Source organism: Brachyhypopomus gauderio, chromosome 16, assembly GCF_052324685.1.
Source record: "Brachyhypopomus gauderio isolate BG-103 chromosome 16, BGAUD_0.2, whole genome shotgun sequence".
In the NCBI taxonomy this organism is placed as follows: Eukaryota; Metazoa; Chordata; class Actinopteri; order Gymnotiformes; family Hypopomidae; genus Brachyhypopomus; species Brachyhypopomus gauderio.
In genome coordinates this window covers 8,148,760-8,172,024 of record NC_135226.1, presented here as the reverse complement: position 1 = coordinate 8,172,024, position 23,265 = coordinate 8,148,760, and the positions used below count along the sequence as shown (strand labels likewise).

At 45.0% G+C, this 23,265-nt stretch overlaps 1 long non-coding RNA gene across 1 annotated transcript in view; it reads right to left on the bottom strand.

The window, feature by feature from the left end:
• Nucleotides 1–271: 271 nt before the first annotated feature.
• The window catches only part of LOC143477225 (uncharacterized), a 32,195-nt gene continuing 9,201 nt past the window's right edge, over nt 272–23,265 (bottom strand). The window contains exons 2-3 of the long non-coding RNA XR_013121523.1: nt 15,801–15,837; nt 272–3,914 (exon numbers count right to left, since the gene is read on the bottom strand). This is a non-coding gene — a long non-coding RNA (uncharacterized LOC143477225). The remainder of the gene's footprint in view (nt 3,915–15,800; nt 15,838–23,265) is intronic.

Here is a 23,265-nt window from a genome sequence, read left to right as displayed (position 1 = left end):
ATCAAAATTAAAGGCCTGTTTTCCATCCACCCTTCCTGTAAAAAATGATAAACAACGTGGTATGAAATCAGCTAAGTGTCTTCCATCAAAATAATGACATATACGATACATTTCAATCAGGCTTTAGACAAGGTCACATTATGGAAACAGCCTTAGTAAAAGTAGTCAGCGACCTCGGATTGAATTCTGATGATAAAGTATAGACAAATTACAGCCTGTAGAGAATGCAATACCTTCTTACTTGTCTGATTGTGTTATATGAATATGATCTACAGCTTTGTCAGAGATCATCAAACACATGATCACTTTCAGTTCTGTGAAACATACAGGCTCCGTTTATATCATGTAACACCTTATTAACATTGAGGAATTTGAGCTGAATTTAATATAATTGCATTTAATGTGGTATTCATTTTTTATAATGTTTGTATTCTTCTTTATACTTTACTCATCTCTTATCATTTCATCCTTGTTGTTTATTTTCATTATATGTTTTAGGTTTGTTTCTATAGTTTATTTCTTGCCCCCATCTTTGATCAATGCACTGTGTGCTTTATTGCCCTCTGTAAAACATTTTGAGCTACATCGCTTTGTATGAAAGGTGCAACGTAAATACTGTATTTTTATTACTATGATACTCCATTCATCAGACTGTAATCAGTGGTCATGGTAAGCTGTAACCCTGGAGGTAAAATGTAAAGCGTTGTATAATTATTCTTGTTAGCAGATCCAGCAAACCTTAACCTTAATTCCAGCTGACGTGGATCTGGGAGTAAGTCTGACTGGATTTGCACACAACTGAATGTGGGAAAAGTCTGAACTCAGAACCTTCTATGAGTGAGTCATACAAGTAACTGCAAAGGTCACAAAAGCAAACTAAAAGAAAATGAAGACTGTATAACGTCTAGAGACATTAATAACGAAGTAACGGGACATGTGGGATGGTTAGCGGATAGTTTGATGGTGGAGCTGGCGCCCCTGTGGAACTGTGAAGACGCCCATGGTGTATGTAGCCTCCCCCTCCCTGACAGTCCTGAGAGAAAACTGCAGCGAAAAGGGGGATGAATGGGGGTTTTAAACTGTACACTACAGATTTACCATAATTATACCGAACATGTAAGGGGAGACCGGGTATGGTTGTAACACTTTTTGCTTCAGAACCTGTAACTCACTGAATTTTTGAGCTAAAGTTCTCAAACTTTTATACAAAGTAGACACATTTGTTTACTACAAACGGCACCAATTCAAAACTCAATTCAACTGTATTTGACATCAACTCACATGTTGGTTTTCCTTTGTTACAATCTACCCCACTACTGGGGTAGGCAGTAACACCTGCTGGGGTAAGTTGTAACAATTAGACAAAAGAAGCAAAAACAGAGGCCACACCATGCAATATGCTTTAAAAAGAGATTTTTGAAATAAAATAATAAAAGAACAATCTTGAACAATGTCTCTCTCTCTCTCTCTTTCTGTGACTGACCATAACTCATATCCACTTTCTGTTTTATTCAGGAGTGTGTGTGTGTGTGTGTGTGTGTGTGTGTGTGTGTGTGTGTGTGTGTGTGTGTAAATTAGTGTACTAGAACAAGCTTATTTAAAAATATGTATGCCTAATGAACACTTTAATACAATGTACCTGTGTAAAGAACATTTAGGTCAAATAATGAACAACCAGTGTGTGTGTGTGTGTGTGTGTGTGTGTGTGTGTGTGTTACATAGCAGATACCATGTGCCTTTGCAACTGATCTGACTGGCTTGCCCTTCTTTGTGACCTCATCAGATGCTTCTTTTAAAAACATTTGCAGGCACACCTCTGTCTGTCTTTCTTTTCCACTGCCTAGGCATTCTGTAAAATTATTAAAATCAAGAACGTTTTCTTAGTTGTATATAAAGCGATGGTTGTAACACTTTTTAAAGCTTTGTTACAACCCATCCCACCCCTGTCAGCCATTGTTTAACTAGCTGTATTAACAGAGTGATTTGAAATTAACAGGGTAAAAATGCATCACAATTGACCTGAGAAACTACAGTTTAATGTAATATAATTCATATGGTTTTATCTGCAATAGTATAAGTACTAAACAAAATATAGTCTTGATTCAAAAATTTACTTTCTTACCTCAAAATCGGTTTTTTCACTATGGAATCTGCATGTGCCTGTTTACAGCCTTGATATTCACCATGTGGTATCAGGGAGGAATTGGGTAAATACTAGAATGATCATATGACTCCTAACTTATCCGTGATCAGTGGAACTGATGGTGTTACAACTCTCCCCATGTTACAACCATAACCGGTCTCCCCCCAACTTAAATCAACATATAAAAACACATTTAAAATGACTATAAAAGAAAACAAATGAATGCATGCCTTAGTTTCTGGTTCAGCAGTAGTGCTGGTTGGTAGGCCCGAAAACAGAGCGGACCACCACAGCAAAGGAAAACCCATGAAATGCAGACATGCAGACAGACAGACACAGGATAGCGGTGGAGTGACAGAGATCTGACAACCACAGACCGATAGGCATGAAGCCACACGACATGATATTCCCTAGCGGAGGAGAAAAAGAAATGTTGAGATACCGCGAGTGGTATTTAAAGATAATCACAACCGTAGTGCAGCAGTGGAGGTTCTGGACCATCTGAACTGGGGGGCCAGACTGGAACCAGTAGGTCTGTTAGAGGGCCTCACAGGGGGAGTCCGAAAATTTTAGCCTGAGCTAAAACAGCGACAGAATCAATAAGCTGCCAAAATACTGCTGCCACTTTATCACAAAATAATGTGTTTCACACCACACCTCATTGCGCATCCTATACCCAACATAGTGTGTAGTGAGTTACACTGAGTGATATGTAATAGAGCTCTTTCTAATTGTCTGCCATATAAAATCATTTTTGCCATTATTTCCGTTACTCCTTTTTCAGGTCGTATCTCATCATTAACTGATAGTTCTTCACTGACACAACCAAGCTTTTGAATTTTGTAGTAGCATTTTGTATTCGAGCACGTTCTTTGGTCTTTTAGAGAACACCAATCACATTACACCTGCAACACATCTGTATTTTGGTATTTTATCATGACAGCACAAAAAAAAAAACTGGAGGCTTGAGCTTTTTTTGTACATCACTGATTGGACTGTGTCTCCAGTAGAGTTCAAAAGTCTGAGATATAATTGTCTTGCAACACATTATTCGGCCACTAGATGGCACTGATGCATTAACTTTAAGAGGAATCAATCCGCCGATGTACTAAATACAGGCCAGAGAACCACTTAGAGGAAATTTAGAGAGAGGGTTATAATGGTTGTACAGGCTTTATTTTTAATTTACACAAACGACCCTTAAGGTTTCTGCAAATGTATTGTGAGTTACTTCTGAGGAGTTGTAGCTCTGAAAAGTGGAGTGTTCTTGCCTGAGCCTGCTGGGACCCTCACTAAACATGCAGTTCACATTCAGATGGAAAAAAAATGAAACTCTCCCCCCATCCGAGGTCCAGCTCATTTGTGCTTTTATACGCACTGGTTTTCCAAGTGACAATAAAGCACTTCTGTAAGAGGCTGTGGATGGCGATGTCTGCCAAGCCCTGTAGATGTAAACGAAACAAGCAGGAAGTGAAAAGTGCAGTTCTACAAGGTTGCCAGAGCTTTGCCGTTACTCCCCGTCTGATGACGTCTGTGGGCCATAGGCTTTTAGCTAGCCATCAGCAGCCAAGAATCAAGCATGAAAAATTAATTGAGGGTTACTGTTGGGTGCCCAACTGCATGTGGCCTTCTGAAATGGACACAGAGTCCACTGTGTCTAGAGACTCTGATTGCTTTATAGTTTGTATGCGGTGTCCTCTGTGATATACCTTCAAATTAAACTTGGGTTTTAAAGCTCAGAGTCGCTGCCTGTCAAGTGCAGCTCCCTAACCTGAAAAGGAAAGAAAAAAATGTTGTCACCGTTGATTCACTGTGTGCTTACAGAACACACGGTATATGTTTTTTGTTGAATATTGTCAATTCTATTTTACCACCTCCACAATTTCACCTTACCTTTTACATACTGGGGCAGTTAATGTCTTTTTGACTGAGTGCTTTCTTCCAGAAATCAGTGTGTCATTCTGATTTTGCAGCATCCCAACATTTACAAGTCTGCAGCGATTTCCACCGGCCAGTAAAAGGCAAACGGACCACTGAAGCTGCATTATGTCGGAGCGAGAGCTGAACGCTCGTCTGCAGCTTACGTATTTGCCTTGTGCTGTTTTTACCAGCCACAGGGGGAAGAATGCTCTGCTTTGAGCATTGAATATAGAGCTGGCAGTAACAGGTATCGCGTCAGCAGGTTTTTGACAGGAGGAAGGCACTGGGTGTTTACTGCTCACAAATCAAAGTGGTCTTTACGGGCCAGGTTCGATGTCTGGAGGCTGTGGTTCGGGCGGATCACTTATGTTCAGAAACTGGCGTGTTTCTGTGTTCAGGGAAGTTTTGCCCTCACTCAAAAGGTTGTTTGTTTCTCCCATGATTCAGGGTAACCAGTGACCTCTGTGTGTTTAAGCTGTTCTGATTAAGGATTGAAGCTATTTATAGGGAAGAAACTTTTTCAGAGGCTTGCTGCCTTTCAGGATGGTGGGATGGCACACCTCGCAGTGGGCCCAGTGGACAGGCCACGTCAGAGGAGAGACCTCTCCGCAGAACGCTCAATTAAACGAGGGGGAGTCCGGGGAGGCTGAGAGGCACCACTTCAAAACACCAAGAGTCAACTCAGACATAGCAGTCACTTCAGTCAGACATTTCAGCTAATATTTGGCTAGGAGAAACATTCTTTTGTATCTTGCCCGCTTGGCTTGAGGAAATCGAACAATCTTAAGGTTGCTGGGACCAAATGAATCCATGCAGCTCTACTGGATCAGAGCCAGACACTTTTGGAGACATAGAGGTAAATGGAGGTTTGGAGCACGGCGATCTCGGTCTCCATGTTATATGGAGTGTGGAAGAAGACAATGAACCGTGTTTATAAAGTAGATTCCCAGAAAATTACGGCTTTTACGGCATGTTTGACTTGGCCGTCCCGGGGCGAGAGAGTTCCATTCCGTTATCTACACCGAATACACTATCGTCTTCAGCGTAGCACCTGAGTGGAATCACACATTCTGCTGAACTGGGAGAGGAAGGGTTCAGATATTAAAACCAAAGCATGACAAACACGCAGGATAACAAAGAGCTCCTTAGCTGTCAGTGTATTTAGCTCATGGGTTTGCATTTTAATACTGGTCGATCTTCATGTTCTTCCCCGTGATAACATAATAAGCCACGCTTGGTGTTATTGGAAAAGTTATTGTTCTGAACAGAGAGCCGTATTCTGTGTGTACTCTTGATGAGTGAGCAATAAAGGTGTAATGGAGGAGAGAAGGTCAGTGTGTGTGTGTGTGTGTGTGTGTGTGGATAGCAGGTAGAGTCTGCAGGTATGTACAAGGCTTATGTTCTGTGTGCAGTCTTGATGAGTGAACAATAAAACCGGTATGGTGGAGATAAGGTCAGAGAGTGCATATGTGTGTGTGTGTGTGGGCGTGAACGTGCCTGTGTGTACACACGTGTGCGCATGTATGTGCAGATGTGCGCGCGTATTTCTGTGTGTGTGTGTGTGTGTGTGTGTGTGCAGATAGCAGGTAGTGTCTGCAGGTACGTATACAGCTTTTGTCCTGCTGTCTGGATCTCTGTCTGGCTCCCCCCCCCCCCCCCCCCCCAGCAGACCGGCGACCCCCACTCAGCCTATTAGGATGCAGCTCTCGCCTGTGCCTTGCCTCCCTGGTGGAGAGGGCTGAGGACTGTGACAGTGAGATGGATGATTATCCCCAGGAGGACGTGGAGAGCCATGCTGGCCTCCTGCTGTCTGCTCCTACCATTACATCCCTACAGTCACACTGTCCATGATGAAAGAGGCTCCAACTGACACTCAGAATTAGGTGGAGTACAATTTATCTGACCCATTTACCAGTGCTGTGGTTAGTGCACATATGTATTCAGAGCACAAACAGGGGAAGAAACGCATGGTGATGGTATTTGGGTTGTAACTTTATTTCTGAGGTAATAAGAGAATAATTTGAGTAAATTTCAATACATTCAAGGCAGCCACATCGGTGACAAGGGTGTGCATGTGTGTGTGCGTGCGTGCGTGCGTGTGTGTGTGTGTGTGTGTGTGTGTGTGTGTGTGTGCGTGTGTGTGAGTGTGTGTGTGCGTGTGTATGTGTGTGCGTGCGTGTGTGTGTGTGTGTGTGTGTGTGTGTGTGCGTGTGTCTCCAATGAGGAAACTCTTCTTTTCACCCCTTGGAGATCTGCTCAGTGTAACTGGCCGCTTCTTTAGCGTCTAATAGAGAGTGTCTGGATGAATTTGGCAGGCACAGTGGCAGACAAGAACTCACTGACCTCTCAGCTCATCTGCAGGGGAATGTGCTGGGGGAGGAGCTACACACACACACACACACACACACACACACACACACACACACACACACACACACACACACGCACGCACGCACGCACACACACGCACGCACGCACACACATACACACGCCACGCACGCACACACACACACCACGTACATACACACAGCATGCACATACACACACACACACACACCACGTACATACACACAGCATGCACATACACACACACACACACACACACACAACGCACATACACACACCATGCACATACACACACACATACACATAATGCACACGCACAGATAGACGGACACAAGCACACATACCACGTACATACATACAAGCACACACCGCGCACATACACACACTGCACACACATAAACACATCATGCACACACACACACACACACACATACACGCATACACACACCGTGCGCACACACACACACAGATAGACAGACAGACACACACACACACATGCACACACACACACACACACATACACACATACACACATCGCACACACACACACACACACACACACACACACACACACACACACACACACACACACAGATAGACAGACAGACACACACACACACACACACACACACACACACACACAGAAGTCTGCAACCATGGCACTATCTAAGGCACAACCATACACATACATCACCTAGAATGGCCCATACCCTGGGGTACATGAGTTCAAACTCAAACCACATATCCACTATGTTATAACAAGCTTCGCGTTTGGCACTGGACTCATGTGTGGCGAGGCCACATCTCATCCTTAAATAAAGGGTACATGCATACATGAGTTCAGAACGGAGCACTTAACAGTATTTTGCAAATAGATAAAATTGATGGCAAACATTCCATTAAATTACCCCTGTAATTACAGGCGAGGGAATGTAGGGGTTTGTGTATACGAACCCTGCAGTGAAGTTTACTCCCTCTGATTAAGGGAAAATGCAGTCAGCACTAAAGGAAAATATGTTGAGTGAAAATATGACCCTGTGGTTTGGTATGTAAAGGCAAACAATACATTTTCTCTCAAGGAAAGGAATTATGAAAACCGTTCAGGACGGTTCGGAATGATCCGGACGCCGTGCGCCGTGTTATCGCAACAGGCTTGTGAGGAGCGGAGAGGGTCGACTGACGGTGACGCGTGGTGTCTGCTGACCTTCCTCGCCGATATTGCGCACAGCCGCGGGGGAGCCGAGGTGAGGCTCTCCATAGTAACCTGTTTACCACAGCACAAATGTCACCCTCATCATTGTCATGGCAACGCCACCTGGGCTGCGGTTTGGGGCGCCGAGGAGGTGCGCAGCGTCAGGTGACGGAGGCAGCCGAGGATGTGGTGTAACTACAGCGTGTTCAGATGGTGTAACTACAGCGTGTACAGATGGTGTAACTACAGTCAGATGGTGTAACTACAGCGTGTTCAGATGGTGTAACTACAGCGCGTTCACATGGTGTAACTACAGCGTGTTCACATGGTGTAACTACAGCGTGTTCACATGGTGTAACTACAGCGTGTTCAGATGGTGAAACTACAGCACGTTCACATGGTGTAACTACAGCGCGTTCACATGGTGTAACTACAGCGTGTTCAGATGGTGTAACTACAGCGCGTTCAGATGGTGTAACTACAGCGCGTTCAGATGGTGTAACTACAGCGCGTTCAGATGGTGTAACTACAGCACGTTCAGATGGTGTAACTACAGCGTGTTCAGATGGTGTAACTACAACTACAGCGTGTTCAGATGGTGTAACTACAGCGTGTTCAGATGGTGTAACTACAGCGCGTTCAGATGGTGTAATTACAGCACGTTCAGATGGTGTAACTACAGCGTGTTCAGATGGTGTAACTACAGCACGTTCAGATGGTGTAACTACAGCGTGTTCCACTCCCCTGATCTGAAACCGCGCCGCCTTTCCACATCTGAACTGTGACAAATCAAGGGAAAACAAATACAGGAGAGATTGTTTATAGACCAGAGACATAAAGCACACGAGGGTTTTTAAGGACAGTCGCCACAGACTCTCATTACAAGGAAGACCAAATTCTATCAAAGACAAAGCATAATTGTTCTCAAATAAGGGCAGTTACGACCTGACATCTACAAATGTGTTAGACCTCTGTGCCTGTGTTTCATGGCTCCACTGCAGAGTGTGAAAAACAGACATCGGTGAACCCACCGTCTCTCCCACATGCGTGTGTGTGTGTGTGTTTGTGTGCTGTGGGTTTGGTGTGCGTATGAAAACCCACACGTGACTGTTGTCCTTATTTGATACAGCACTCTCAATTACCAAATGGAGACAGCGGATACTCCTTGAGCACACATCTTCTTGGTCTCCAGGTACCATGTGACGGTTTTTCCTTCACCTCTCCTTGGTATGACAACACATTTCAATAATCTGTTTAGTTGTGACAGGGCCAATGGTGCACCAAGGTAATTGGTACCTGTTCCCATTAGCTACTGAGACTATTATTAACTTAAATGATTTCTGGTAGAACCCAATTAGATATAGGTGTCAAATATATAACTTTGGAAGGCCTCTGTCTCTGAATTTATTGGCATGATGGATATTAAACGATAAACATAACCAGAAATGGAGGAACGAGAACGGTTGTGGTCCAGGTCTCCTTGGAGTTTAGGCACATGTCATAGTTCAACCTTCCCTGGTTTTCTTTTGATTATTTTTGTATTCTGTCCTCTCCAGTGAGGGAGGAGCTTGCGGAGGGTGAAGGGTTGCGGTGCCATGTCATCTCAGCAGACAGAGATGATGATGTAAAAGAAGAACAAGGTCTACTCATGGTCCACTAGGTCACGTAGCTTCATCTCAGACACTACGTCTGGCAAGCAGAAAGCTGTCTGAGTCACTTCATAACAGCCATGATGCGCCAGCTGAAGACCTAATGGTGTGATGGTAAGGCAGTGGCGTCTGTTAATACAGGTATACATAAACACAATAATATCGTACATAATCAAGAAACTCTTATGGTGACTACAGTGTATTGTTATTAATCCTTTAAGCCAGAGGTACTGACCTTCACATAATGGTCCACTATGCTTGAGGTCTTTGTTTTTTAGCACTGATCTAAACGGTGTTGTGAAAGGGAGTCTTTCCTAAGTACTGATCTAAACGGTGTTGTGAAAGGGAGTCTTTCCTAAGTACTGATCTAAACGGTGTTGTGAAAGGGAGTCTTTCCTAAGTACTGATCTGAATGGTGTCATGAAAGGGAGTCTTTCCCAAAATCAGGGTGAAAAATCACTGCCCTGAGTAACATTACAAGACTCTGAGTAACACTACAAGACTGAGTAACATTACAAGACTTTGAGTAGCACTACAAGACTTTGAGTAGCACTACAAGACTCTGAGTAATATGTGCTACCAAGGCTGCTGGTGACAACCAACCATAAGTGTTGGAGAGGGGCGGGAGCGGAGTACGTGATTGGATGAGCCTCCTCTCGGTTCGCCATGGCGGTCCGGCCACAGTCAGACAGAGCGCGGCCGGCTCTCAGAGTGCACGCTTCCACTGCGGTGCAGTTGCCCCGCCAGGTCGATCCCCTGCCTGTCACTCCACTGTTGCTGGGCCACACGAAACAAACTTCCCATCAGCTGGGAATGGAGCGTACTGTGAAGTTTAATACATACCTAAGCGAGGTCTAATATATATATATATATATATATATATATATATATATATATATATATATATATATATATGAGACATATGTGATTTGAAAACCTGGATGTTAAGTCGGGAAAGAGAAATTTGAGAGAGAGAGAGAGGTATTTAAATCACTTTTGCAAATACATATTCAAGTGTTGTCTGGATGCAAATATAAATTGATCTAGGCATTATTTGATAATTATGTAAAACTTTAAATAGATGCGATTATACACAAAAGGTGTTATCATAAGTACTTTATTGTCACACCAGTAGTAGAAATACAAACATTCAAAAAAGTAATATTTCCTCTTGCAGTACAAAATGTAGCACAGACCTAAATAATTTGAATGTAGCGTTTGACATGAGACGTAGATGTAGGTAGGTGGATATCTGCTTGGTTAGATAGCTGCATGATAAGATGGATGGATATAGAATTTCATATGGATTTTTTTTGCCTACAGTATATGAATATTATATTGAACCATTTGACCTCATGATAATTTTATAACAAAGTGTCCAAGCTGCTTTTAATTAATAGTCCAGAGTTCTTACATTCTTCTCAAACTATTGCAAACAGCATTTAACTTCTCCGCTACACTCTCCATCTGGTCTTGCCAGCACAGTTTAGTGGAAACCATATGTCTGGCAGGCAGCAAATCAAATGTATTACATTCATATTACATTCCTGTAAATTCTTCTTTTCATATACTTCATAATGCATTAGATATGCTTGTGAAAGATCCACAAAACACTGCTCAGGTTACAAAAACTACGCAGGCGATATCCGCCCCCTCTCCGTATATATGGAATACGGCCAATTGATTTCATTAGATAAACGTGTGGAAGAACATCTCAGTAAAATGACACGTTAAAACTCGATGTAGGAAGCTTATTCATGTGTGGAGACTGAACCGCCATCCAGGTATTATGCTTTATGCACATGGTTTATTCGAAGTCTGAATTGTTCTATAACATCTATATCACGAAAACAAAACAAAGCAAACCAGAACGTTTAATATCCATCTGATCTTGTATGATTCTGATCTTTTAATGATCCTTTAGATGTAGGAGATGCTGAAGCAGCACATGTATGAGACTTTTAATCATGACTAATCGCCGTGTCTCTCTCCCAATCTGAAGGACGATGTGTGGCCAGCGTCGCTTATGCCCGCCACCCGGGTCCCAAGCTCCTGACCCGTGATTTTGGTAGCACAGCTCACGAGTTAGGGTCTCAGGGAACGGGAGGAGGGCAGGCGTTGGCCAGCCGAGCCCCTTTCTCTTCTCCTGCCCCCAGCCTGGATGCCGCCGGTGCGGCCGCCGGTCGGGTGTACGGGCCGGGCGACTTCGCCCTCCTCGGCTGTACGTGACCTGTGCGGAGGCAGAAGAAGGACGGGGAGGAGAAGAGCGTCCTCGGGAGCGTCCCCTGGGGGGGCTCCCGCGCCGCAGACGACGGAGCTCACGCGAGGAGCTCAGCGCCGATCGCAGGAAGCGCCCGTTGCCGGCGCGAGACGGCGCGACGCTCCGGACCGTTGCGAGAAACGGGAAGGACCCGCGGTAAGAAAACAGGAACGGAGCGCCAGCGAGAAGGAGGCAGACTTTTGTTTCCCGTTTTCTCGGTCCCAGCCGTGATGGACGAGCGTTAGTCTGCAGATGCTGGTCTTTGTGAGGAGGAACCAACCCCCCCCCCCCCCCCAACCCCGTCTCGCTCCGAGACAGACACCCTGCCCTTCCTCTTTGTCCTCGCTGTCCGTCACGAGGGTCTGCCCCCAGACCTGCCCTGCCCTCTGACCCCGCTCACGTCCGCCAGAACCTCAAGGTGACGGTCGTTTTCCGCTCGCGAACGCATTACGCCTGGGACGCGCTAACCTTGCTCTGTCGAGATATACGGCGAACAATGGTGGGCAAACATTGAGAAGAACCCTGGGTAAACGTGGCGTATTCTGCAATGTTGAATTATGGTACAGCGTTGCAAAGCTTGCCGTTCTATTCTCTAGAGCAACCTCTCCTAAACTCTTGTGCAAACCTGGTTTTTGGCTCCATGAGTTGTTACACCTGTAGTGGTGCAGCCACCAAGAAAACCACATGATACAGACAAATCGTACATACCAGATGCTGAGCAGCTGCAGTGACTACAACAGCCACCCCCACCCCCACCCCACCCCACCCCCCTCAGCTATTCCACCACCATTGCTTAATATTCTTAATGAAATCCTTGCCATCTGTGATGGCAATGTATACGCTCGCCCCAGCCAAAACAAAAGTAATCTTATTCTGATCACCTCTCCAGCTCCTCCCCCCTAACCTTTGAATCCCCCCCCCCCCACCCCCACCTCGATGGTCATATGGCCCCTGCTCTCCCCTGAGGTGGAGTGGGGGGAGGGAGGGGGGAGAGGTGACTCTGGATGGAATGAGCAGATTATTATCGCTGTTCCCAATTTACCTCTGGCTCTCCGACCGAACGCCATCGCCACTGCCATCCATCTTTCAGGAAAAAATCAGGTTTGGCGGTGAAGGCAGGAGCTGGCTGCTGGTGCAGACGCCGACTGGTCTGAAGGCAGGGAGGGGTGGATGCGGACGGGCGGAGCGAGCAGGTAGGTCCCGCCCCCCGCGTCCGCCGCCATTGGCTCGCCGGAGCCGTCCGTCAACCCTGTCGCGCAGCGTCTGGGGGGCTGCGGAGCGCGGGCGAGACTGCGGCTGCTCCTCAAACACGAGCGAATGTCTGGCGGTTAATAAGGCAACAGCGGCTGTTTGATCACCTCTCATGTTCTTCCTCGGGTCTTCGAGGAAGTCTGAGCTTCAGCTCAGGAGTCGAACAAAGAGCTTGGGTGCTCACTGCCCTCCGACAGGCAGCCTCATCTACCTTACAAGTCTCCGGAGAGACTGCTTCTAATTAAATGAAGACAGCGTCAATGCCGTCACGGTTAGAAAGAGCAGAAAACAAGAACTGTTAATCCAGTTTTATACTTCATAATAAAAAAAAAAATACCTACAAACCATGCATTATACACCATTCTTCAGTCAGTTTTGTGTATTTCATCAGTTCCGTGTAGCCAAGTGTGTCCCTACGGTATGCGGGTCTGGTGAGCGGTCAGTGTGCACACCCCAGAGAATAGTACGACAGCATAATTCAAGTCCAAGACCACTTTGCCTCAGACTGCAGACGCTAGAGCCTCTACAGGACAGAGGGAATATTAAAGGAAATGAAATCGATGACTGCTTTAAACCAGTGTCTGTAATCAATCAAGTCTATTACAGCCCCTGCCTTGGCGTCTGGGTCACCGCACATCTCTGCTCTCACCTCTGTCCCTTAGATGTGTAGTTCATGCAGTATAGTTTAAGTTCACCCCTAAATCTATTGAATATTATGCCACGGTGATTATGCCTTGCAGTTTTTTGGAACTGCTTGTAAATCTGTGTCCTTAACCACAATGCCCAGTTTTGATTACTGTCTTTAGGGTCTTTGGAGGGTTTACCCATCCATGCATTATATCATCCAATAAAAATTATAATAAAAACATTAAAGGAAAAAAAAAACAAAACAATTTTGTCTCACAAAAATCTAATCTATTCAACTTGACGAGTGACATGTGCGCATTAAGAATGATCCAGCCTTGTTAAACGCACTGCCATCTTATCATGCAGCCCAGACTCTTCCTGTTTTATCAGAGGTTAAAGGTCAAGTCCGTATTGATCTGCAAGGCTCTCTGACAGAGTGCCAAACAGCGTAGCAAATCGATGACACCTTGGAGCAACACACACACACACACACACACACACACACACACACACACACACACACACACACACACACTCGCACGCATGCACACACACACACACACACACACACACACACACACACACACACACACACACACACACACACACACACACACACACACACACACACACACACACACACACACCTCCCTGCTTATTTACAGGGCACAAAAGCGAAAAGGCACCTCGATGACTCTGCCATGCACATTTGTGTAAGAGTATTAAAGGAGAAAGATCACCCCCTTCCAACTGCCCTGACCACTGTAGCCCGAACGACAGTGTGAAAACTTTTTTGATGCAAAACTTTTTTTTTGCTGGTTTGCAAGATTGCTTGTGAAGGTCAGCAGCCAATGTTAAATTAAAAGGCAAAAGGGAAAAACGTTGCAGGCAAACAGAATAAATGTGGAGCACCTTGTGATCAAAATGTGAATCTAGCTCTGCACTTCTCTGGAATACTGAATTACTGAGTAGTGAATTACTGAATATTCTGAATAATGTAATAACGTTTTGCTGAAAAAGGTACAAGCATTTGAAAATGCATGCATTTATCATAATTCATCTTCAATTTTCATACATTAGGAGTCAATAAGCAACATACTGCAATTATTTTCAAATTCAGAACAAATCTGGACCCAAAGGCACAATACTGCTGAGTACAGAATTCACTGTCATGTCTTCTGCTGTCCTGCTCTGGTGAATTCTGTTCTGATATGGACTATGTTAACACTCTCATTCGCAATTACAGAGACAAGCGATGGCATATCCTTCAGGCAATATGTCATAGATTTCAATATACAGTATTTGGCTTGTCAATATAATAATTAAATAATATTTTTTGTTAGTGACACCCATTTTTTTAATTGAACTGTATTCATTACTGGAATAAGTACAACACTCGAAATAAACTGCTTTCCAACACTGAATCTTTTTACATTTTGATAATTGTATCCAGAGTTCACTTTATCAGTTGGGAAATTTAAAACGATCCCTAAAAAAATAACAACCAGCGTCAGCCAGAACAGGATAGCTGTTCCAAACTGATTCTAGGGACACGCCCTTCTCGGGCCACAGCCTTCAGTGGGCCACAGCCTTCAGTGGGCCACACCCTTCAGTGGGCCACGCCCTTCAGTGGGCCACGCCCTTCAGTGGGCCACACCCTTTGATGGGACAATGCCCTTTGATGTGCACACTGCACATATACACATATTCAAAATGACACACTAATCTCAAGATGGACGTTTCTTTTTACCTCTGCCTGCTGCACAGTTTGTAGCCAACAACAGGAAACGTTCTCTTTGAAGACATTAGTGAGCTCCAAGCAAAGCTAGGAGGTTGTACAGTTAACTCCCAGGGTGTAACTCGAAACCATACAACCTACTACCTCAACCTGGACGCACACAGCTCTGCATCACGGGTGACTCTAGGCTTCCTACACAGAGAGTCTGGGATTTGACTCAGACAACGGAAAGTGAAGGTTTTATACCTTACAGTAAACAGGACTGGCGTCCTGTATCCAGTCTCACATCTGCAAACGTACGTACGACTTAAACACAACCAAAGAGTTGGGCTACCACAGAGACAGAGACCCATAGAGACGAGCTTGTGCTGTTGACTTGACCACAAGATCGGATCTACGGGTTAATGACAAGTGGCTCCGTGCTGACTGCAGACTTGGGGATTAACAATGAACAACATTGTTTCGGAGTAACGAGACGCCCAAACGGATGCGCAGAACCAGGCCGGCCAGCACACTATGAGGCTTCTCTTTATTTAACACGCCTCACCACTTGATGTCCATTGCGGACCTACTAACAGATTCATATGAACTTTTGACACGAAAAGTCCTATGAGGGGGACACTGCCATGGCCTCACGGGACTCGCAACTGTTTGAAAAGGGGTTAAGGACTTACCACACGGTCAAGTGCGCCTGTTTACCTTCGTTTTGACCTGGGGAGGAAAATAAAAAGTTTACATGTTAAACTATATAGTTTCAGTCCCATTAAAGTAGACTATGTGGGGAGTTCCACGTTTTGTGTTAGAGTAACAGTAAAGACATGAGACGTGAGAGCTTCAAACTCCTCATGGGAAATTAGGGGGAAACAGAGCAGCATAGGAGATCATGCCCCATCATGAATTCTGCAACAGACAGTGGGGTTTCTCCACTCTTTTCCTCACGTTTTCATCTTCGGTCATCCCTCACACTTCAGTGACAGAGATTTACAGGATCGCTATTACAGAATGAACAAGTGAAGCTTGTCGCTTTCAGCTGAGCAGAGGAGAGAAGACAAAACTCGGGGAAGCGGAGAACCGAGCCGTGTGAAGGCCGCTCCTCTTATCGCTAATTCAATAACTACAACAACAGATCTGAGAGTAAGCCGCAAATTACTGGTTGTCTTTGGACTGAGTTCATACTAGAAAACGTTATAATGAATTGCGGGAATTCCCCACAGGCTCACGTTATAATTGAGAGGCTGAATTGGTGCGAAGTCTTCTTTTTTTATTTTTACATGAAACTGACAACCTAGAGCGTCATGTTCTCTGACCACCGTGACTGAAACGTCTAATTTTCAGGAAAGGTTTTCGACAACCATGACAGGTCTTGGATAAGCGGACCGTTCACAACTCTTTCGGTTAAGCTCCGTGGGCTGCTAAGCTGAACACGGGCGGTCCGATGTCTGGGCTGTAGATAATGTTGCAAAGGATTACGCTCAGTTCAAAAAAAGGTCAGTCATTTCGTAAACATCTACATCCTCCGATGACTGGCTGACTGAGCTACCTGAGCTGAAATTAGGTGTTCTAGGACAGGGTATGGAAGACAGCATGTTTGCAAACAAGAAACAGATTATTATGCAACTGGTCATCCGTGGGTCATGTGAGGTGTCATCCACGATCAGTTTAATAGTCAGTTTCTTTCAAAGACACCGGCATCTTTTCATCAGTAGAAATCACCACATTGGACTAGAAACCCAGTGAGCGGAACCACACATCACAAAGTGCAGTAACGTTATGAAAAAGCAACACCGTCAGGCAACATTTATCTGAGGAAACAATGCGCATGTGTGTTGGGCCCACACCCGGGCCTCCGCGCGCACAAGAGCGCTCTAGCAGCGGGGCCACTCACGTGCCATTTGGCCACAAGGCAGAGTTACACGCAGAGTCACTCGGTTCGTAGCAATTACTCAAACATATGACAGGACTCATGACTCGCACACTCCACCGCATTTTACCGAGCAAAAATAAGTCCCGGCAAGGACTGAATCCTATTAAAGTCGCAGGGAGAGAGAGAGAGAAAAAGAGAACTTCTGGCAGATGCATCACACTCTTCTCCAAATCTCCCAAGCTCATAGCTGTGACCAGAAAAATGCTTTTGGATCGCTTACATGAAAAATTGAGAGGTGGGCCTCTGTACAGCTAAGCCTGCACTGACAATGGCGTTAATGGGTTCATGCAGAGTGTTTCAAGGCTTGTGTTTTTTCCCCTCTAATGCAACTTATTGACCTCCTGTCTCCTGAAAGGGACTGTCCATCTGAAATCTATACGACTATAATGCTGCTAATTGTACTCATAATGCATAGTATGCTATCTAGGTAATGATCTTAGTACATATTAAATATCACCTATTTACACATGAGTTTATTAACAAAATTTTCTCCATCAACAAAATATTAATCTCTGCAATAAAGATGCTCACAACTCACTACTTAGGACGCATGATGACCTAGACAGGTGCTGAGAAAATTTCCCAAAGGAATCAAACTCACTAGGACTTTACACGTGTTTCAAAATGGAACATTGAAGAAATAGGCCCTAGGTCGCATGAACAGGGCACCACACCGGTCTGTGGTAGTCAGCCTCGGAGGAGATGGCTGGTGTCTGAAGAGTTCAGTGTTCGGTGTACAATGTTCCTCTGTGCACTCTTCCAGATATAGAACTATCCGAGAGCATGTCCCTTTCCAGATATATATTTTTACATATTAAAATGTGATATATTTAATATGCATTATATTACAAATCGCCAGATATGAACTCACTGGGCCTTCGTTTTATACCTTACAGAAACAGAAAAGCACACGCCTGACCCTGCTCTCAGCTGTCTGGATTCCGCACTTCCTCATCAAGAACATTTAATTTCCCTTTTGTGCTTACTTTAAGCCGTCATCGTGTAGACGGGGGGGGGGGGGGGGGGGGGGGGGACCCGGAGGTGAGCAGGGAGATGGCTATGGTCAGCCCCTCTGGAAATGGACCCGACACCACTACCCAATGCAAGCGGAGGTTTGCCTGGGAGAGGCGCCAAGAGAATGACTTTGTTTGACCCGGCTGCCTGTCAACCGTACCGCGCAGTGCCAGACTAAACACAGTCAGTATTTCAGCGGGACTTGCTGGCAGCAGCTGCAGGCGCAGGGCTGTGAGCTGGGGCAACAGAACGGGGGCAAATTCTGGGGTCCTTTTAGGGGAGAACTAGAATGGGCACAGAGAAACACGCAACCTGCCCCAGGCCTCACGGAGAGCTTAAATACCTATCTGTATACTCACATGCTCACAGCCGCCTCCGGCCCTCCATGTATACCCACATACCATTGGATTCAATTCAGTAGATGTCAGATCTTAGATAAACTGCAGGCAACAGATGCAACACTATGTGCAAGTGTTCAGCTTTAAAGTCATGCAGTAGGATATCAGGTCCAATCAGAATATCAGTGGGATATCAGATCTTATCAGAATATCAGTGGGATATCAGATCTTATCAGAATATCAGCAGGATATGAGATCTGATCAGAATATCCATAGGATATGAGGTATCAGACGATCAGTGGGATGTTTGTCTCCGCACCAGGACTGCTGGGTCATTTCACGCGGTGCCATGAAGATAAGCAATGGGATCAAGTAGAATATAGTTGTCAAAAGCTTTCAGATGTCTACCGAAATAAATAGAGCTGTTTCATAAGAAAAGCACGTAAACTTCACGTCCATAAATAATACCACTACTGAGAACCGGCCCGAGTTGAATCCATCAATACTTTATGAATTTCAAAATGATCCCGAAGGCTGCAAAATGAACATAAACCTCCGAGTGACTAAATATGGCACTTTGCCAGGATCAATGCTTACAGCATTTTAAAAAGCCTTTGAAAGCATTAGCTTGATTGGCTTTTCAGAAGCACCTTGCATGAATTCAGACTGCATTTTACTTTAATTACCTGCCTTGTTTTGAACAGAATGCTGATCAACTCTGCACAGGGTTAATGGCTTCTTACCAAAGCAATATACCATTGAGATTTTACCCATTTAATATCTAATACGATAATGCATCATCAGAGCAATGATGAAATGACCGTGACACTTCATATGCATAAACAGCAGCCTGTGAAGTGAGATCGAGTCAGCTGTGATCAGCCCATTCAACTTCGGCAATTTCACCTGATGGACGGTATTTATTTATACGTCTTCACACCCTCTCCACTATCCTTTCATCATCAGGCTTTGGTTTGTAGATGCTACAGCGATTACAGAAAAGAAGTTGTTAGCGAAATAATTTTATTTTTAAAGGTGAGTATCAAAACCAAATCCAGAAATATATTAAGGAGACACCGTGCTTGTTAAAAACACTGAGCTGAAACTCTTAAAAAATCAACTGTGAACTCAGTCCTGACAAAGTGTTAAAACAACTCACGTTGCCCTGCTGTTCAGTCCTGTTGTTTTTGACTAGTTTGCACCAGCTTATTGAGCAGAAGCAATCACAGCTAGCTACAGAACTACTGTTCTCTTCAGTACGTGAGAATTCCTAAGTGTTAAAGTAGACCATACCAATACACCAAGATTTCCTCTATCCAAATGCCATAACATATATCATAACACAAACCTTGCTCTTTGCAGCATGGTAAACACACTGCTGTTTATAAAGCACACTAGTTTGTTTTTTGTAATTATGTAAAACACTTTCCTATCATCCAGCAACACGAAGAGAGTTAGATTCGTTAGATAATGGTTCTTCGTGCTACAGAGCTTGAAACCTCTTTGTCATGTCCAGCAGATGAAACGATCCAGGACACGATAGCGGTCCAGGCCTGCATGGAATCGTGACACTTTCCTTGTGCTGCTCGCTTTGACCGTGGGGGATGGGAGCTTTTAAAAACGCTGGAACGAAGACGGGCAGGATGGGCGTGGGAATTGGGAGCAGTGGCCCCGTCCCCGAGGGAGGCGGCTGACGGAAACCCCGCAGAGAGGCATCACGGGAGACGCGAGGGTCAGGTGAGGGCAAGGACTGCACAGGGCTGGAATCCGAAAGAAGCAACAGGACACCGAGCCTGTTCAGCTGTGTGCGTTTCTGTGGTCTAATAGCAGCCTTGCTCAGGAGCACCGCACTGGTCTTAAATAGCACTAGACATCACAAGCAGCGGACATGATATGATACCGTGCCTGCTGTATACACTGCACACATCTCTGGCTTTGATGGTTTGTTTGAATTGGGCCAGTGCGCAGTGTTGCATAGCAGAGCCAGGCTAGAACTGTTAATGCAAACTTGCTTGAATGTTTTCAAATAAATGCGATCAGCCATACAAATGCTCTCTTAATTAAAAACGGTGAATGGCTACTTTTAGAATTTTGTAACAGAGGACAATAAGAAAAGCCAAGATGAAGAACAAACATTTAGGTCTTTTAGATCAAATTTTTGTCATTAGGGATGATGTAAAGAAGCACTATAATGATAAAAATGGATCTTTTTAGCAGATAGAGTTTCTAACTAAACAGTTTATTAGCGCTTTGGAATAAGGATACAGAGATTGCAGTCAGTTCTTCTGATCCTCCCTAATCCACATAACTCCTGAGAAATGGGCTTTATCACTGGTAATTACATAAATGTATGAAAGGTAACCCAAAGACTCGGGGCCTTGTTCTTTCTTGGGAACCAATGGAACAAAAAGCAAAACCACAGCAATTTGCTTTATACTTCTGGCACAAAAAAGGCCCATGTGTCATTATGTCATCTTCAAGCTCAAGTGCACCCCATACAGAATGTATAAAGTGTAAAAGTTCAATATGACAACATGACAAAGGCCTATGAGATGCAGGGGAACTATTACTGTTTCAATTGTTCAGAGAATTAAGCAGAAAGCACGAAAACCAAACAAACCGAAAAATAATAAAAATGTAACCCCCCCCCCCCCCCCCAACTAAAGCACAAATGTCCGAATCGAAAGCTAAACCAGGGCTGAGGGTGCAGGAGGTTCCTGGAGCTGGCAGCGTTCTTTCCCTGCTGTGCAACATGCTCTCATTTCCCTTTGTGTGCATTTAACCCATTAAATACCCCCAGATGACTATTCAGTGGAGGAGCGTCTACCCCAGGGGTTAGTGGGACACTGATTAGTTCCTCACAATAGATGTAAGAGGTTAAGACAGTAGTGGTACTTCTCAAATTGTCCTAACTTCCTGCTCACTTTCTGTTTTCTTACGGAGCAAATGTTCCAGGTCACTGTTCACTCTGTTTAAGGACCCAGTGAGACATTTTACTCAGGTTTCGTATGTAAGCCATATTGTGCAGATCCATTGTATGCCGTGTGGTTTGGGTTGAGGTTGGAACAGCAAGAAATAACCAGAATCATCCTAGTTTTCAAATTTTGAAATGTTCAACGACAACAACGTTTGAAAATATTATGTTCAAAATCATAACGTCTGAAATTGGACGGTATAGCAATATTTAATATATAGTTTGGATGTTACCTAATAATAAAGTATACAACAGAACTACTAATAATAATAATATTTTATCCAGAATCAGATAAACTTCATAAGCCCAACAGCAACAGGTCCTGTTAATTCAGCACCAGGAAAAACACACTTGCTACTTCCAGTCAAACTTTATGGACTGAAAGCTAAAAAAAATGGAGCTTAACGTTAGGAATAAAAAGACTATTTGTCCTTTGTGGCTGAGTGTAATCTGCTGTTTCGCCTCAGTGGTGAGGGAACGGAGCCTCAGGACGGTCGGAGGGTGCCGGTGATGTGAGCTGAGAGGCATCCCATGCTCCCTACGTGCAGTGACCCCACCATCTGTCTGAGAGCGAGCGAGGTGTCAGCTGGGCGGAACTGGACTAGGGTGGTGCACTAGGGCCCCGGGGAGCCCCGCCGCACCATAACTGCAGACCTCGGACGTTGACATTTGCAAGCTGTAAAAGCTCTTTGGCGAATATATTTTTGACCTGGGAGTCTTGAGCAGACGGATAAGGGTGGGGCTGCACTCGTAGGGGGTCTGCGCCCGTCTGGACCGTGATCTAGATTCTGACTGCAGGATCACCTTCCACAAGGAATGTGGGAAGAAAACTAATAATACTGATAATACAGATGAATGAGTAATTACCATCACCTGTATAGTAAGACTATACTACGGTGAGGCTCCAACATGCATTCTGGCTAAAAATCAACAAAAATTGTAAATTTTTTGAAAAGATGTAATGCCTCATGTTAGAATCGTATGTAATGATGTTTTTAAAGAATAAAATGAGATTAATCATTAAAACAGTACTTTAAAAAGCCAATAGAATTATTAACACAATGGCCACCCTCCCATAACAATTAGAATGAAAGAATGAATAAATAAATACACAAATAATAAAGAGAGGCGGGTGTGCTAACCAGCAGCTGATCTTTAGACTCTGTCCAGAGTGTCGCCGCCTCGCAAGATGCAACAAATACAAGACAAAAGGACTCGCGAGCGAGAACGTGCGTTGAGATTTGTGATCTGAGGCGAGCGAGATGCGTTACGCCGTCGTGTCCCGCCTCACCGTCCCTGCCGGGCGGGACACCAGCCTCCCCTTCTGCTTTCTGACAGGAACCACGTCCCGCGCCGCTGCTTCGCGTCTGGAGCGCGGTGACACCGGCTCGGCGGAGACCATGAGAACACAGCCTCCTCAAAAGCAGCACCCTCATGCTTGGCCGGTAACCATGGAAGCAGATGCTTGTCCCCTACCCCCCCTCCACCCCCCCCCCCCCCCCCCCCCCCTCCCTCCGCCCTCCTTACCTCTGGGCGGTGGCGGGTCGCTCCGGGTCTGAAAGGAGAACTGGCTTTCTTTCTCCTCGCCGGACCAGCCGTTTCCCTTCAATGGGGGGCGAGGAAGGGGTCAACGGTCTAGACTTGTTCGCATGGTCCGCGGAGCAGCCCTGGTGTAACCCTTGGTCCCTCGTAGTGTGGACCACTGCAGGGTGCAGCGTGGAGGGGAACATCAGAGATGTGAACGTGGACCGCGGGCCCGTCCGGTTCGGCAATGGCGCTTGTTTACCAATCAGCCGGGTGAATATTGAACCTTCCGTCTGTGCGTGTGTTGAACGGACAGCTTAGCAAGCATTTTTTTTTTTTTTTTTTTTTATCAAGCATGTGTTGCG